Raw genomic sequence first — 17328 nt, 5'->3', positions numbered from 1 at the left:
CTCAAGTGAACATGAAACATTCTCCAGGATAGAGCATATGTTAAACCACAATAAAAGCATTAATAATTTTTAAAAGATTAATATCATACAAAGAATATTTTCTGATCAAAATGGAATGAAACTAGAAATCAATAACAGAAGGAAAATTAGAAAATTCATAACTGTGTGGAAATTAAATAACATAGTCTTAAACAAAAAAGAACATAAAAGAAATCACAAAGGAAATTAGAAAATAACTTGAGAAGAATGAAAACAAAAGCACAACACACCAAAGCTTATGGGGTGAAGCACTGTTTTTTAAAATCCCCTAGGGGTTGGGAAGCCATTTCAGCTCTTTGGAGTTAAAACTATGGCTGGACTCTGTACTGGCTCCTCAGCAATCAAAAGCAGTGATAAGCAATCAAAACATTAAACCCCAGTGTTTAGAGTGCAAGGTTTTTATTGCCTACCACAGCACCAGAAAGCTACACCAGGAGCAAGGCCCATAGTTCCCACTGGCTGCCTGCCACAGTGCTAGGAGATGGGGGATGGTAGCCATTGCATGAAACAGTGAGATTCACCAAAATTTATCAATCTCTTCATCAGTCTCTCTTCTGGACTCTGCAAGTGTTTGACTAGACCCCAGATTTCCAAAAGAGTTGCTTCACACAGTCCTGCGAGCTCAATAGTTGTTTCTATGGAGGGACTGATTCCTGGACATTCCTACTCATCCCTCTTCCATGACATAACTGTCATTTCCTTTCACAAAATCATGGAATGAAGAGTGAAATGACACAGACAGATACAAGGCTAGAATTAAATCTTGTGTTCTTTAAGGGGGAAAGGGTCTCCTGAATATAAAGAGTTTAAGCAATATAAGGAGAGAAATTGGTTGGAAGAAGAGGGACAAGAAAAAAATTTTAATCTTAAAAACAGAAGAAATGCTGAACATACTTAACTTACACCTTTCTATGTGACTTCTTGGACTCGTGTCTTTACAATTTTTGTACTGCAGAGAAATTTAAAATCCATTTGTAAACAATTGCTGTGAATTTTGAAATGGCACTTTTATGAACTTCTACCAAACTTACCTTTAAGATTTTCCCAATTTGTATATCTGTTGCTTCATGTGAAAGAAACTTCTTAAAATGAATTTAATAAAATAAAGCATTCTTCCTACCATACGACCCAGTAATCCCACTACTGGGCATATACCCTGAGAAAGCTGTAATTCAAAAAGCGTCATGTACCACAATGCTCATTGCAGCACAATTTACAATAGCCAGGACATGGAAGCAACCTAAGTGTCCATCGACAGATGAATGGATAAAGAAGATGTGGCACATATATACAATGGAATATTACTCAGCCATAAAAAGAAACAAAATTGAGTTATTTGTAGTGAGGTTTTTTGCACCTAGAGTCTGCACCTAGAGTTTGCACCTAGAGTCTGTCATACAGAGTGAAGTAAGTCAGAAAGAGAAAAACAAATACCGTATGCTAACATATATATATGGAATCTAAAAAAAAAAAAATGTTATGAAGAACCTAGGGGCAGGACAGGAATAAAGACGCAGACGTAGAGAATGGACTTGAGGACATGGGGAGGGGGAAGGGTAAGCTGGGACAAAGTGAGAGAGTGACATGGACTTATATATACTACCAAAGGTAAAATAGATAGCTAGTGGGAAGCAGCCACATAACACAGGAAGATCAGCTCAGTGCTTTGTGATCACCTAGAGGGGTGGGATAGGGAGGGTGGGAGGGAGATTCAAGAGGGAGGAGATATGGGGATATATGTATATGTATATCTGATTCACTTTCTTATAAAGCAGAAACTAACACACCATTGTAAAGCAATTATATGCCAATAAAGATGTTAAAAAAATAAAGCGTTCTTCAATCAGCTACAAGGGATGATAAATTGACAAATCTGGCTATACTGTCTATTGAAGGTGACTATACAAACAGGATAAATTTTGTCAGTCATTGAGAAATTTGCAGAAGACTCAAAAACAGAAACTATGAAGTTATTATTCATTACTGCAACACACTAATATGTAGGTGAGTTTTTTTCATCTTTTCCCAGAAATACATTCATGTAATTAGAAATACCAATCCATTATTTAAAAACTTTTTGGCCTATATTAAAAACTTTTTTAGGGCTTCCCTGGTGGCGCAGTGGTTGAGAGTCTGCCTGCCGATGAAGGGGACACGGGTTCGTGCCCCGGTCCGGGAAGATCCCACATGCCGCGAAGCGGCTAGGCCCATAAGCCATGGCCGCTAAGCCAGCACGTCCGGAGCCTGTGCTCCGCAACGAGAGAGGCCACGACAGTGGGAGGCCCACATAACGCAAAAAAAAAAAAAACTTTTTTAAAACTTTCATAATTGTATGTGAAGTGAAATAAAGACTATTTCACTGGCCATTATTATTATTCATTCCATTTCAGGATTATTACTGAAAATAATTTTTCTTGTACAGAGGAGAGAAGTGTTTAAAAAAATTATCTGCTCTTGATGTTAAATAAGCCTTGGTAAGGGTACCCAGATTATGTTCCTAAAGAACATAAATGGAACCTGAGACTCTGGTTTTACGCAGGCGTTATTCTCTGCCAAGAAGACGAAGACATGGGAGGATAAACAAAACTGGATTGCTAGCAGGAAGACAGGCGGACTTAGAGTGCTAAGCTTGACCCTTGGTTCCTAGGCTCAGATCAAAAACCGCTGCCTTGAGCGCTGGGACCAATCTGGCTGTTTCCATGGAGACGGCGGGAGCGGCTGGTTGCACAGGATTCCCGGCGCCTCTGTTGCGTCATTTCCCACCGCTGGCCCTTGGCTCCGTCGCCCCAGCCCGCGTTAATTGGGAGGGTGAGTGTCTGTTGGGAGCCTGAATAGTGTGTTCCGGAGTATTGGCTGACAGTACGCTTTGCCCTTTCGGAAAAGTTTTCTATGGAGATGCCCCACTGTCAGTTGTGAGGCTGCGGCACCACAACGCTCCGGACAGAGTCGTGGGAGTGTCTGGATGGATAGCTACGTATCCTGGCAACCGCCTGTCCTCCAGGTGAAGTCTCGAGTTTTATCGCCAATGCTGGGGTTTGTTCCAGGCAAGTGTGCACATCAAGGCCTTTCTTTAGCACTTGTCTGCCTTTTCCGTTCTGTTTTTCCTCGTAGGTTTCCCCATTGTGGGATCTGTGTTGCTCCCTGTTCAAGAGATCGGTTGGGACACACGCAGGATGACTGTTTCTGCCAGAGTGATTTTGGGGACTCATGCTTTTTCTTTAATAACAACGTCATGCACCTACTTTACATCCTTAAAATGGGCTTTATAAAAATCATTTGGCCATTCTTGTTACCTCCCGGAGTAAGTAGGACTTGAGGATGAAGGCTGCAGTATTCTTTCTCGAGCTGCAGAGTGAGGGTTCTCTCCACAGAGATTCATTTTTTTGTGTTGGACACTTCTCATTGTTTCTTTTAATCTCCAGGTCCCAGAGCCATAGAAATAAAGTGCTTCTTCAGAGTGAAAGCATTTTTTTACCCAAATGGAATAGAAAGTATCAGAGAGCAACACATATAGAAAGGGCAAGTATTTGTTTCGTGAAGCTTTTGTGTATTCAAATGTGTGTAATGGGTTATAAAACGTATTACTGTGTGGTCAAAAGTAGACACTGACTTAAAACGAACTATATGCCATATAGGAGGACAGAGGAGACACGTGAGACACAGAGAACTCCCTTTGTCAGGAGATAACCTTTGGCTCGAGATTTTCAGATGGACAAAGTCCTCTGGTGCTAAGGAATGCTCTGAACAGACTGCTGGGAAAGATTAGCATTTAGATGGTGGCACAGTATCTGAGGATCAGAGAAGCTGTAGTGACTAGTGTTTTTCAAACTTTGGGACCATTGTGAGTTATGAAATCGATCCAGTGGCTTGCAAACAGCGTTTTAAAAAAGGAAGAAAGAAATAGAATAGCAAATATGTATACCAGAGTAGCTTATACACACAATAAGAGTAACAGCAAACATGTATAGTAGGAATAATTGTTGTTTTGTGAAATTTTGGCTCAGACACACACCATACACACATAGAGGCAAGTTTGTAGTAGTTGCAAAGTAAAATGTATTTCTGAATGGAAAGAAAGTACTTCACTAGTAGATGATTAAACTGAAATGCTTGAGGGTTATAGATGAGAATAAAGGGAAAGATGCTGGTATTCTCAGAATGAGTAAAATACAGCCATTTCAAGGATTGTGGTAGAAGTGAGGGACTCTGAAACTGAGATTCAAGGAAAGAAAAGTAACTCTATCCTTAGGGATTGAAGATAGATACTGTTGGCTTGTGCCAGTAAGAGTGTATCATACTTTATTTCTTTTTCAACTCTTCTGTGTCGGTCACCCAGCCACTAAACCAGGAAAGGGAAAAAAACTTAGAAGAATGTTAGAGATAATCATATATAATTTTTAGGGTTATTTTCCTTCTTCCTCCCCCCTCCCTTCTTTCTCTTTTTGCCCCCTTTGGTAGTATGTCTTAGGAGAAGGAAATTATCCTCCTTATTAACCTTATATTTTTTAAAAATTATGGAAAGATCCAACCACACAAAAGTACAGAACTTTGCACAATTAACCCCTTAATTTAAGTTGGTATGATGACTTTGGAAATAAGTTTGGTATTAACTAAATTGAAGATATATATATTATGAGCCCATAATTCCCTTCCCAGGTAAATTCTCAACAGTGATACATATACAAGTGTCCTAAATCATGTACATGAATGTTCATAGCTGCATAATTTATAGTAGCAAAAACTAAAAATAACTCAAATATCCAAAAAAAGTACAATGGATAAATAAATTGTGGTATTGAATACTACATCCGCCTTTTTGTGTTTTTTAACATGGACATTTTTAAAGAGTGAAGGTCAGTTGCTTTGTAGAATGTTCACAATTAAGATTTGGCTAGTTATTTTCTTATGATTAGATTATGATTAAGCATTGTTGGCATGAGTATCACATATGTATCTCCCATTGCATCACATCAGAAGGTACTTTATGTCACTTTGTCCCACTGTTGGTTAAGTTTGATCACTTAGGTTAAGGCGGTATCTGCATAATGTTAAGGTACATTTCTCCCCTCTTATCAATATTTTTATGTCCTCAAGCATTCTTTTACAAATTCAACATGTTATATGCATTACTGTCATCATTCTTTTGATTCTCGAATTATCCAAAATTTTGCTAATGGGAAGACTTTAAGTCAGCTTCTGTGTCTTTTTGCTGTATTTTCAGAGACCTTCCTTGTTTCCTGGCAAAACTGCCTTTCTGCTCACTATGTATTCCCCACCTGAGACTTGGATCAACTACTTCTTCAGGGAGGCCCTTCCACTTTTTTTCAGTTTGTTTGTTTGAATTAGTCCCAAATGAGGTGCACACATTGTGTTTAAGTCTTTCTCTTTTTAAAAGATAAACTTTTAATTCTAAATATTTTTAGATCTATTTAAATTTAAATCTACAGAAAAGTTGTAAAGATAGTATAGAGAGTTCCTGAATACCCCTGACCTAGTTTCCCCTATTGTTAACATCTTATACCACTATGGTATGTTTATCGCAATTAAGAAACCAACACTGGTACATTATTATTAACTAAACACTACACTTTATTAGGATTTCACTGTTTTCCCCTCATGTTCTTTTTCTGTTCCAAGACTCTTTCCAGGATACCATGTTACATTTACATGTCATGTTTCCCTAGTCTCCTTTGATCTATACATTTTCCTCAGGCTTTCCTTGTTTTTGATGACCTTGACCTGGTCAGGTATTTTGTGAAATGCCCCTCAATTGGGATTTTTTCTAATTTTTTTTCTCATGATTAGACTGGGGTTATAGGTTTGGGTACGAAAGACCACAGAAGAGAAGTCCCAATCTCATCACATCAAGGATACATCTCATATCAACATCTCATGCTATTAACATGACTTATCACTGATGATATTATTCTTGATCACCTGACTGAGGTATTATTTACCAGGTTTCCCCACTGTAAAGTTACCTCTCCTTCCATATTCTATTCTTTGAAGCAAGTCAATAAGCATAGCCCATAGAAGGAGTGGGAGGAGAGGAAATTTACCTCCCCATCCTGCAGGGGAGAGTAGCTATATAAATTATTTGGAATGCTCTGTAAGGGAGATTAGTTTTTTAATCCCCTATTTATTTATTCAATTATTTATATCAATATGGATCCATTGATATTTATTTTATACTTTGTGTTATAATACAATAGCACACTATTTTATTGCTCAAATTATTTCAGCTTTGGCCATTGGGTGCTCTTAGGTTGGGTCCTATGTCCCTTTGACATTCCCCCTACCCATTTCCCCATTATTTTTTTAAGCATTTTCTTACTTTCTGTCAATACAAGATGCTCCAGGTTCATCTTGTATTTTCTCTGTCCCAGTCCTGGAGTCAGCAATATAGGGTGTGTTCATTGTCACTGAGGTGTCACTGCTTCTGGGCTCTCTCAGCTGCCAGTGTTAGACTATACTATATATGTATACTAACCAATATATCCATACATATCTATAATTATTTCTGTATCCATCCATATCTATATTAAGCTAGAGGTGAATACATGCTGATGTCTCTGACTCTAATCCAATACCACGTGTATCATTTTAACCTTCCCTCTAGCTTATTTGTAACTTCCCTGCCCAATAGTGAGAAACCTGGCACTCACAGTCAACCATCCATTTACTTATCTGTTCAACTCCAGTGTACATGTACAGCTGTTGCAGAATTTGTTTCTCATATTCCCAAGAGAAACAAATATACCAACTAGAGTGCTGTGTGAAGTTAATTCCTTTTGTCTGAGTCTTACAGTTTCCAGTCATTTCCAAAGATACTTAAATCATTCCCTTTATTCTCCATCCTCCTTAGTTAGGTCATATCATACATTTGTAACACAATTAGAATCTTTTTTCACATCTTACAATCTATCCTAAGATCCCCCAATCTCCTGGTTGGGTTTTTAAACATTCTAATTTATTAAAGTTCATTCTTTACGTTGTAAAGTTGTTGGTTTAAAAAACTGCATAGTTTTGTATATCCAAACTACAATATGATACAGGTTAGTTCCATCACCCTAAAAAATCTTCTGTGCTTCCCCTAGTCAAATACCTTCCTCTCCCCAAACTACTGGCAACCACTGATCTGTTTTCCATCCCTCTAGTTTTGCCTTTCTAATAGAATGTCATGAATGGAATCATGTAGTATGTAGCCTTTTCAGTTTGCTTCTTTCACTTAGCAAAAAGGATTTAAGATTCATCGATATTGTGTGAATTAATCTCTCATTCCTTTTTATTGTTGGATAGTATTGGATCCACAGTAGTTGGGCGTACACCATTTGTTTATTCATTTACCTGTTGAAGGACATCGTGATTGCTTTGAATTTTTGAAGATTATGCATAAAGCATTTATAAACATTTGCATGCAAGTTTTTGTGTGGGTTATGCCTCTCTTGTTTTATTGGGGTAAAATTCACATAACATAAAATTTAACCATTTAAGTGTATAATTCATTAGTTTTTAGTATATTCACAATGTTGTGCAACCATCATAGCTATCTAATTCCAGGACATTTTCATCACCCCAAAAGAAGCTTTGTACACACTGAGCAGTCACTCATTCCACCCTTTCCCCAGCCCCTGACAAACACTGTTCTCTTTTGTCTATGAATTTGCCTATTCTGAGCATTTCACATAAATAGAGTCATACAATATGTGGCTGTTTGTGTTTGGCTTCTTTCACTTTCAAGGTTCACACATATAACATTTATTAGCACTTCATTTGTTTTTAAGGCTGAATAATATTCCATTGTGTGTATATACCACATTTTGTTTATCCATTAATCTGTTGATGGGCATTTGAATTTTTCCCACTTTTTCCTATTATGAATAATGCTGCTATGGAAATTCATGTATAAAACTTTGTGTGAATGTGTTTTTGTTTGTTTATTTGTTTGCTTTTCTGTTTTTCAGTTTTCTTGGGTTTATGCCTAGGAGTAGAACTGCTGGATCATATGGTACCTCTATATTTAAATTTTCAAGGAAATGTCAAACTTTTCCACAGCAGCTGCACCATTTTACATTTCCACCAGCAATGTGTAAGGGTTCCATTTCTCAACATCCTTATCAATATTTGTTGAAAATCAAATTGTTTTCAGTATAGTTGTCCTAGTGGGTGTGAAATGGTATCTTGTGGGTTTTATTCACATTTGCCTAATGACTAATGGTATTGAGCATTATTTTATATGCTTATTGGCTATCTGCATGTCTTCCTTGGCAATATGACTATTCAGATCCATTACCTGTTTTAAAAATTGGATTGTGTTTTTGTTGCTGGGTTATAAGAGTTCTTTGTGTATTCTATATACTAGACCCTTGTCGGATATATTATTTGCAGATATTTTCACCCATTATATGGGTAGTTTTCATGCTTTTCATAGTGGCCTTTGATCCACAAATTTTTAAATTTGATGAAGTCCAACTTATCTATTTTTTTTCTTTTGTTACTTGTGCTTTTGGTGCCATATTTAAGATAATTGCCTGATCCAGTGTCCCAAAGGTTTATAGTTACATTTCCTTTTAAGAGTTTTAGTTCTTACATTTAGGTCTTTGATCAATTTTGAGTTAACTTTTGAATATGTGGGCATAGGGGTCCAAATTCATTCTTTTGGATGTGAATTTGTTGAAAAAGTGATTCCGCAAAGTGACTCCCCATTGAATGGTCTTGAAGCCCTTGTCGAAAATCAATTGACCATAGTCACATAGGTTTATTGACTCTAACTTCTGTTCCACTGACTTTTGCTCATACCACACTATTTTGATTAATGTAGCTGTGTAGTAAGTTTTGAAATCAGGAAATGTCAGTCTTATTTTGTTCTTTTCAAGATTGCTTTCCCTATTTGGTGTCCCTTGCAATTCCATATGAATTTTGGGATCAGCTTGTCCATATCTGCAAAGAAGGCAGCTAAGATTTTGAATCACTGAGTCTGTAGATCATTCAGGGAATATTGCCTTTAAAACAATATTAAGTGTTCCAGTGCATAAGCACCAGATATTTTCCCATTTACTTTGATCTTTTTTTTTCTTTTCTTTATTTTTGGTCGCATTGGGTCTTCGTTGCTGTGCAGGGGCTTTTCTCTAGTTGCGGCAAGCAGGGGCTACTCTTCATTGAGGTGCGCGGTCTTCTCCTTGCAGTGACTTCTCTTGTTGCAGAACACAGGCTCTAGGCACACAAGCTTCAGTGCACACAGGCTTCAGTAGTTGTGGCACGCAGGCTCAGTAGTTGTGGCTCGCGGGCTCTAGAGTGCAGTCTCAGTAGTTGCAGCACACGGGCTTTGTTGCTCCACAGCATGTGTGATCTTCCCTGACTAGGGCTCGAACCAGTGTCTCCTGCATTGGCAGGGGATTCTTAACCACTGCGCCACCAGGGAAGCCCTACTTTGATCTTCTTTAATTTCTTTCAATAGTGTTTTATAACTTTCATTGTAAAATTTGTGCACTTCTCTGGTTAAATTTATTCCTAAGTATTTTTTCTTTTTCATACTATTATAAATAGAATTGTTTTCTCAATATTATTTTTGGATTATTCCTTGTTAGTATGTAGAAATACAACAGAGTTTTGCAAATTGATCTTTCAATTTTATCTTATCCTGCAATTTTGTTGAACTCGTTTGTTGGAATAGTTTTTATGTGTGGGTGTGTGTTGTGTGTGTGTGGATTCTTTAGGGTTTTAGATATAAGATTGTGTCATCTGTGAATAGAGATAGTTTTACTTGCTCCTTTCCAATCTGGATGCTTTTTTTGTTTTTGTTTTTTTCCTTTCTTTCTGAATTGCCTTAGCTAGAGCTTCCAGTACAGTGTTGAATAGAAGTGGCAAGAATGGACATCCTTGTCTTGTTCCTGATCTTAGGGGAAAGCTTTCAGTCTTTTACTATTAAGCATGATGTTAGTTGTGGTTTTTTTTCATAGATGCCCTTAATTAGGCTGAGGAAGTTCCCTTCTTTCCCTAGTTTGTTGTGTGATATATATATATATATATATATATATATATATATATATATATATTATATAATATATATAATACATATATATAATATATATATTTATTCATGAAAGGGTGTTGGATTTTTGTCAAATGCTTTTTCTACATCTATTAAGATGAACTAGTGGTTTTCCCCCTTCATTCTGTTAATAAGGTATATTACACTGATTTTTTATGTTGAATCATCCTGCATTCCTGGGATAAATTTCACTTGGCTGTGGTATATAATATTTTAAATATGCTACTGAATTCAAGTTACTAGTATTTTGTTGAAGATTTTGACATCTGGATTCATAAGGGATATTGTTAGGTAGTTTTGATTTTTTTTGTGATGTCTTTTTCTGTCTTTAGTATTACGGTAATATTGGTCTCATACAATGAATTAGTAAGTGTTCAGTCTTCTTATATTTTCTTTGAGTCATTCCTCCATGAACCCACCTGACAGGTAAAAACAAAAAAACCACAATTCTTTGTGGATGAGGTCTATTCCATTCCCTCTGGTACTAGTACCCGTGCTGAAAATGAGGGCTATTATCTTCAAGGCTACAGCCAAACTAGGGAGTGTAGAATGGGACCAGTTAAAATGCCATAAAGCTCACTGTTCTTACTAAGATTCAGATGATTTTCCTTGATTTTTAAGCATTCCAATGGCTGCTGCAAGTTTTGGTTAATCTCTAGAATTTTAAAACAGTTGATTCTGACAGTTTTTTTCCAGAATTGCAATTGTTGCTTTTGTGGAGGGATAGACTTTTGGATTTCTTTACTCTGCCATTTTCTCACAATCTCCTTTCTTTTTTTCCCCATGCCATTTTTGTTGTTGTTGTTGAAGAAACAGTGTCATTCATCATGTAGAATTTCCTACATTTTGGATTTGGATAATTACATATTAGTGGTATCAATTAACAGTTCTTTTTAAAACAATTCTGTCTTCTGTAATCTCTACAAGCTAATGGTTATATCTAAAGACTATATTTAGATTTAGATTCAAGTTCCTGACAAGAATACTGATACCTGTGGCTTTGTCCTTCTTTTTGCAGGAGGCATATGATGGCTTGATGTCCCACTGTTCTGCTTGTCCATCTGATTTATATATAATAAAGGTTCCTGTCAACCTTCCCCCTAATAGTTTAACATCTTTTAAAAGTTTGGAATCCTGGTGTCCTCTACAGAGTACTGTTCAGTAAATGTTTGCAGTTGTGTTTCTGCCCACAGATTTTCTGGATAGAGGCCTCAGCTTGGAACTTCAGAGGTTGAAAGTACAGCTCAAATGCCTGAGATGGAGGTGAGCCTCCAAAGAAATTGCATCTTGGAAGAGGATTTGCAGTCTGAAGAGAAGCTTTAGCTTCCAGCTCCTTTCAGACATCTTCTGAACCCTTGTGTGGAGGAAAAGCTAGTTGTGCAGGATCAATCAACAGACAAATTGACCCAGAGGTCTTTAGAGCATTGGCACTGGCAAGATCAAAGAAATGGTGAAATTACTTGTGCTGAAACAGTTTCAGATCCTTCTGAACAAGGAGTTTAAATTTTGTCTCAAAACTCTGAAAATAATGAAGATTGTGTCTCTGGAGGATTTAACCCAAATGAGGAAGAAATAAGTATGGCTTATAGAAAAAATGTACTAATGGAATAAGCTTAGAAGAAGGCAGTCTGCAAAGTAAAAGTAGGAAACATAAGTTTTCCTTACCCTTCTTTAGGCACAGAGTCAATCCTAGGTAATTTTATTTTCTATTACTGCACAAACTTTCCAACAAGAGTGAAAAGGGCAAAAATCAACCAGAATCTTATAACACATCAAGTATATTTTCCATGTTTCTTTCCACTCCCTGCCTAGATAAATGCATACTTTTTACTCAATTTTAATTGTAGAATAGTCACAATAATTGTTTAAGACATTTTCATTCTATCACAAGTATTTTATATGTTGGCTGTGTAGTTTTCATAATTATTTTGATAGATGTGGGCTGTTCCCTCAAGATGCCATTTTAATACTTTGTAAATTTTATTTCTTTTTATGACATATTTAGATTGTTTGGAATTTTTGATATTTTAATGCTTTCTGCAGGGATCGTCTTTTAACCTGCGATTTGTTTTTGTTTTTAAAAGATTCTGTTTTGTAAAAAATGATTCTCTTATAACTACTTGTTAAGAGTACTATCAACAAAATGCTGCATGATTCTGTGGTATGAGGGGTCAAATTACTCTCCAAAAAGGATATAACACTTTATACTACATGAACACCTTACTGAGGTTAAGTTTCTCCTTAATATTTTCATCTTCCTTTTTTGTATCTGATTGTCACCTCCTAGTGTTCCCTGCCCAGGCATCCTATGTCCTCATGCTTCCCTCTCTGTTCCTGCCCCCGATAGCACCCAGATAACTGTTACCTGCAACCCACTCTAATAACAGAGATAAGAATTCCTTTCTCTGAAACTTAGGAATTGGGAGTTATATCTGTCCTTTTGCTTCCTTTGATAGCTTTCTTTGGAGAGAAGGTAGGGGCCACATCTCTTGTTCTGAGGGACTTGCTGGTCAGTAGTTTGTCTTCAGGAGTCCATGTTCATTTGACATCCCTGTCTTCCCAGGATTCTTCCTTCCCTCAAAATGGAGCCCAAAGGAGAGAGGCTGGCTACCATGCATCTAACTGCAGGACACCAGGTAAATATGAGTTTATTCCCCTCAGAAATGCCATTCCAGTGTTCAGAGCATTAACACATTTTATCCTCTCACCTTAAAATTTATGTTCCCATATATACACTTCTGAAATCAAATCTAAAGTTATTTGACTTATTGTAGTAAATGGTAGGTTCTGTAGAAAAAGCTCCTTCTCAACAGTACCATTCTCTAGTAATCACCTCTTCAAGTCATTGGTTTACTTATCCATCCATTAAACATTTTGTGTTAGGTTCCTGTTGCTGCATAACAAATTACCACACATTTGGCAGCTGAAAACAACACCCATTTATTATCTCACATTTTTGTAGGTCAGAATTCAGAACAGGGCTCAACTGGGTTCTCTGTTCAGGGCTTAATACAGGCTGAAATCAGGATGTCAGCTGGAACCACAGTCTCATCTGAGGCTTGAGATCCTCTTCTAAACTCATTTAGTTTGTTAGCAGAATTCAGTTCCTTATGTGTAGGACCCATTTTCTTGTTGGCTGTTGGCTGGGCATTGTTCTTAGCAACTAGAGGCTGTCCTTTGGTGCTAGCCACATGGCCCTATCACAGTGAGGCAGCTGGCTTCTTCACAGCCAGAAGGACAATCTGTCCATTCTGCTACCATAGAGTCTTATATAATGTAACCTAATCAAGGAAATGACTACCCCACCATAGTCACAGGAGCTATGCACACTCAAAGGGAGGAGATTATACAGAGTTAGTACCACAGGAGTGGGCATCTTGGAGCTATCTTAGAATTCTACTCAATGGAATATGTGCAGAAGTGTCAGGTGGCAGCTTCTGGGAAACTTTCTGAAGAAATGGCTGATCTTTGCCCTTCTTTATCCCTTCTGTTCTCCTTATAATCTTGGAGTATGAGGTCAAGTTTATACATGATGGACAAACAAGATAGAAGAGCCTGGGTCCCTGACACTTTGGAATGCCATGATTGCCCTCACCATCTACCTAGACTCTTGTGTGGTCCATGGTTATAAAACCCCACTGTGTGCAAAACAGTGTCACCTTGAAATTGTAGAGAACAGATTGGGAGAACGTAGATGGCTGCAATGAGGAGAGACTGCCAGCTATGAAATTAGTCAGGAGACACATAATTTAGGCACGAAGACCTAGATTTTAAGTTCAGATACCTTCCCACAGTTATTATACATATGCATGTTTCAAATGGGCTAGGGATTGGGGGAAAGAGAGCCTCTTTACCAAATAAAAAGAAACCCTGAAAATTTCTAAACTAATTAGCCAACTGTCTTCAAGCTTGAAACTTAGGTGGTCCTACAGAGCAGGAACAGATGCAGCATATCTCACTGTGGCTCACCACATTCCCCAGGATCCCCCAACAAAAGCCAGGTACCTGAAGATGACATTGTTTTGCACATGGTGTACCACATAATTTTATAGTAGGGGCATTTGTCACTATTCAGGAAGCCTGCTACTTTCATTTAAAGAAATGTTTACTCAGGGGGCTTCCCTGGTGGCACAGTGGTTGAGAGTCCGCCTGCCAATGCAGGGGACACGGGTTCGTGCCCCGGTCCGGGAAGACCCCACATGCCGTGGAGCGGCTGGGCCCATGAGCCATAGCCGCTGAGCCTGCGCGTCCGGAGCCTGTGTTCACAACGGGAGAGGCCACAACAGTGAGAGGCCCGCGTACCGCAAAAAAAGAAAAGAAAAGAAATGTTTACTCAGATTGGGCTTTCCTGATTCTGGTATTGAAAACACCAGCAGGAGGTGATATTCTCACTCGACTGTAAAAAGTGAAATAAGTGCCCAAACATCTCTGAGTAATTGCTTTGCCTCCAGCTTTCCAGTATTCTCTCCCCCACCCCACTACCCCCAACCCCAGTCATTTCCCTGCAAATGGCATGACCATTTTCCTTTTTTCTGGTCCATCTGTCTAACTTCTGATGATGCTTCCCACTAGATCACCTCCCTTCCTTCTCTCACATTTTGAATTATGCATATAGATTGATGTGGCCCCCTTTCATACCATTCTTGTCCTGTGTATATCTTCCTTCCTCATCCCTCTGTGATGTTAAATGCAAAGACATATTTCAGAGTGTAAGAGCCATATATATCTGTGGACATGTTTTCATGATATCACTTCACCTTCACCAGTGCTGTCACTTCACTTGGGCTGTCACTCAGCACAAGACACGTGCATTAAAAATTTTTTCTTTCAGGCTGAGAAAATAATCTTGGAGACCAAAAAGTCTATTGAAAATCAGGATGTTTCTGAATAAGACCGCCTTGGGAACAATGAAAAGACTTACCAAAGATGGTCCCTGAAACCTAAACTTGAGAGAAGATGGGGAATGTAAAGAATAGGTTGGAGAGCCAAGAGAGGGAGGCCAGCAGAGTATAGGATCAAATGTCAGTTGCCAGCAAAAAAATACTCAACAAAGAGAGGGGCCAGGCAAAAAGAAAATTTGCAAGAATATATCCTATTATACAACAAAAATTCCTATAGGAAAGAGAGCATATAAGTGTGATGTGACTGAAGGTATTTTCAAACAGAATACAGAACTAATGAAACATAAAATGTGCAGTGTAGAGAAACAATACAATTGTAAGGAATGTGGGAAAATTTTCAGTTACTATTCTTTTCTTAATAATCATCCAAAGAGTCACCCTTTATCTTCTCATTTTGGAGAGAAATCTTCTGAATGTAATAGTTGGAAAATCTTCAGTGAGAATGTAACCTTTACTCAGCATGAGAAAATCCACTGTGGAGAGAAACCCTTCAAATTCAATGACTGTGGGAAAACTTTCAGCAGGAGTTCTCTTATTAAACATCAGACAGTGGCTCCTCTGGTGGGCCAGTGGTAAAGAATCTGCCTTACAATGCAGGGGATGCAGGTTCCATCCCTGGTCAGGGAACTAAGATCCCACATGACCCGGGGCAACTAAGCCTGTGTGCCACAACTACTGAGCTCTCGCGCCTCAACTAGGTCCCACATGCCACAAACTACTGAGCCCATGTGCCCTGGAGCCTGCATGCCACAACTAAAGAAGAGAGAACCCGTACACCACAACTAAGGAGAAGCCCACGCACTGCAATGAAAGATCCCGCATGCCTCAGTGAAGATCCCGCGTGCCAGAACCAAGACCCAACACAGCCAAAAATAAATAATAAATAAATAAACCTTTTTTAAAATACACACACACACATCAGAGAACTCACACTGGTGAGAAACCCTATGGACATAATGAGTGTGGGAAGTCCTTCAGCCAGAGCTCATCACTTATTAAACATAAAAGAATACACACTGGAGAGAAACCCTCTGAATGCAAAGTTATAATGTAAAAAAGCCTTCTGAAATTGGTCAGCTCTTATTCAGCATCACAAATACACACTGGAGAGAAAACATATGAATGTAATGAGTGTGGGAAAGGCTTTGGCCAAAGATCATCCCTGACTCATTATCAGAGGACTCATAATGGAGAAAACGTCTTTAAATATGTTGATTGTGGGAAGGCTTGCAGAGACCACTCTGCTCTCAGAAGTCACTACAGAACTCACACTGGAGAGAACCCGTACAGGTGTAATGCATGTGAGAGAGCCTTCAGCCAGAGTTCACACCTTACCATACATCAAGTAATCCACACCAGAGAGAAGCCTTATAAATGTGGGAAAGCCTTTAGCCAGAGTGCAAATCTTGCCAAACATCAGAAAACACACTGGAGAGAGACTCTGTAAATGTAGCCAGTGTGGAAAAGCCTTCAGCCAGAGTTCACACCTTACCACACATCAGACAATACATACTGGAGAGAAACCCTATGAATGTGGTAAATGTGGTAGTCTTTAGCCAGAATGCAAGTCTCACCAAACACCAAAAGAATGCTCACTGGAGAAAGACCCTGTGAATGTAGTGAGTGTGAAAAGCCTTCAGCCATAGTTCAGTTCTTTTAAGCATCTGCCAACTCACATGCCTAGAAATTTCATGAATGTGATGAGTACTAATGACTTCTGGTAAATATCAGTCATCACCAGATATCAAAGATTTTAACATAAGGAAAGTTTACGTAAGATTTGACGTTTCATGAAAGGTCAGCAAGTTAATATTCTGAGCAAGAGAGCACTAAATAAATTTTGTGAGATACTATACTTGAGGACAGGTATTGTGTGGTTCTGATATTCCTTAGCAGCTTTTTCTTAGGGCTTTGTACAGTGACTCTGTATTAAATGCTTGTATCGTTAATAGATTTTTCGTCAGATTTGTTGTACTCCCATCCTCAGAAACTTTTTTAGGCTTTTAAAAATAGGAATGCCCCAACTGGAAATAGAATCACCCAAATAAAATTGAGAAACTGCTTTTAATTAGGAAGAGCATCTCAAATTCTGTATCTACAATTTCTATTCAGAGAAGCCAGGAATCCAGGTATCTATAACATGGGTCTTCTCCACCATAACAGAGACAATAACAGAGGACCTGCAAGAGCAAGAGGATACCTTTTAAATAACTGATCCCTTTAACAGAGCAATTCCATCACTATGCTTCTCTTTACCTTCTCATCCCCAACACCACGAGGTTTTATCTAAGGAAAGACGCATGGACAGAGAGTGATTTTCAAGATTTATTTCACAAA

The 17328-nt window shown here is 38.2% G+C and overlaps 1 long non-coding RNA gene across 1 annotated transcript; it reads left to right on the top strand.

Moving 5' to 3' along the window:
- Window positions 1–2820: 2820 nt before the first annotated feature.
- On the top strand, window positions 2821–17277 carry LOC307193194. The gene is made up of 4 exons (XR_013830249.1): window positions 2821–3040; window positions 11284–11783; window positions 12654–12726; window positions 14922–17277. It is a non-coding gene; the product is annotated as an uncharacterized lncRNA (long non-coding RNA).
- Window positions 17278–17328: the final 51 nt, after the last annotated feature.

The sequence above is a fragment of the Stenella coeruleoalba genome (assembly GCF_951394435.1).
Source record: "Stenella coeruleoalba genome assembly, chromosome: 10".
Classification (NCBI taxonomy): Eukaryota; Metazoa; Chordata; class Mammalia; order Artiodactyla; family Delphinidae; genus Stenella; species Stenella coeruleoalba.
The sequence above is the reverse complement of the archived record's forward strand: the minus strand, read 5'-3'. Positions and strand labels throughout refer to the sequence as shown.